The sequence below is a fragment of the Pseudophryne corroboree genome, chromosome 7 (genome assembly GCF_028390025.1).
Source record: "Pseudophryne corroboree isolate aPseCor3 chromosome 7, aPseCor3.hap2, whole genome shotgun sequence".
NCBI classification, from domain to species: domain Eukaryota; kingdom Metazoa; phylum Chordata; class Amphibia; order Anura; family Myobatrachidae; genus Pseudophryne; species Pseudophryne corroboree.
The window spans coordinates 330973765-330975123 of NC_086450.1; the positions used below are offsets into that span (position 1 = coordinate 330973765).

Genomic DNA, 1359 nt, shown 5'->3' on the forward strand with positions numbered 1-1359 from the left:
TCCACGGCCGTGAGACAGAGGTGCGGGGGCTACGGCCACAGCCGGAGGACACCAGTGCGGGGGCTATGGCCAGAAGACACAGGTGCTGGCTGCACACATCACTTCAGCAGCCAGCCAGTGAAGGGAATATGATGATGGGGGCAGGCTGTTTCGGGTGCCGCAGCTACAAAATGCTGCCGGGCACCCTTTCTACAGCTGGGCACCTTGGCAGCTAGAGGGGGAAATTATCACTTTTAGAAAAACCGTCTTCTCAAAAAGGGCAGTTTTTCGAAAGTGATAATTTTCTCATGGGAGCATAATGAATCATGAAAAAAAGAGAGAATACAATGAGAATTGAAAACAAAAAATTCTCATTGCACAATTTTTTCATCATGAATATGCCCCTTTGTCCTCTCTGGCAGCTACGTGTGGCATTATACACAGTATTTCTGAAACCGTGCAGTTTATAAACTGTTTGTGTGCTGCTGTGGTGTAGGTGTATCGTGACTGAACAAATGGCACCATTATGAATAGCCGATGTGGAAGCTGCAGAGCACCACATGCCGTTGATGAGAGAGGTGAGCGTCGGCTACGAAGGTAGGTGAAGGCCGAACGGCATGCTACAGTGGAGCAGCTCACCATCAAAATGAAACTGAGTACTACCAGACGTGTGTCTAAAATGGCAATTCGGCCCGTCTAGCTGCTGTCCGTGCTGCACACGGCGGTAACTATGGCTATCAGATGGTGCTCATAATATGTGTAATACTGTGATAAAATAAGCTTATAATGGTTTTCTCAATTGATGTATTTCTGTGATTCACTTTACTACAGTACCTACAGACTAGAGATGTGCTCCTGGACATTTTTCGTGTTTTGGTTTTGGATTTTTTTTCCGTGTTGTGGTTTTGCCAAAACAGCCCTTGTGTGTTTTGGTTCTAATCTTTTTGGTAAAAAAGCATAAAAACAGCTAAAATCACAAAATTTGGGGGTGTTTTTGTTCCTACAGTATTACTAACCTCATTGACATTCATTTCCACTCATTTCCATTCTATTTTTAACACCTCACAGCTCACAATAATGGTTTTATCCAGTTTAGGCCAAAAGGTTGCACCAAGGTAGCTGGATGACTAAGCTAAGCGACACAAGTGGGCGGCACAAACACCTGGCACATCTAGGAGTGGCACTGCAGTGGCAGACAGGATGGCAGTTTTATAAACTATGCCCAAAAGATGCTCCAAAGAGTACATAACGCAAATAAATAGGATGCTAGATGGAATAGTCCTTGGGATTATTGGGATTATTTTGATTCAGCAAAAAAAGAAGAACACCCCTTGGCCCAAAATATAACACCCCTAGGCCTAGATGGATGCAGCGGCAGGG

At 44.7% G+C, this 1359-nt stretch overlaps 1 pseudogene; it reads left to right on the forward strand.

Annotated features, from left to right (window-relative positions):
- Positions 1 to 252: 252 nt before the first annotated feature.
- LOC134946968 (U11 spliceosomal RNA) lies at positions 253 to 418 on the forward strand (annotated as a pseudogene).
- The last annotated feature ends 941 nt before the right edge of the window (positions 419 to 1359 follow it).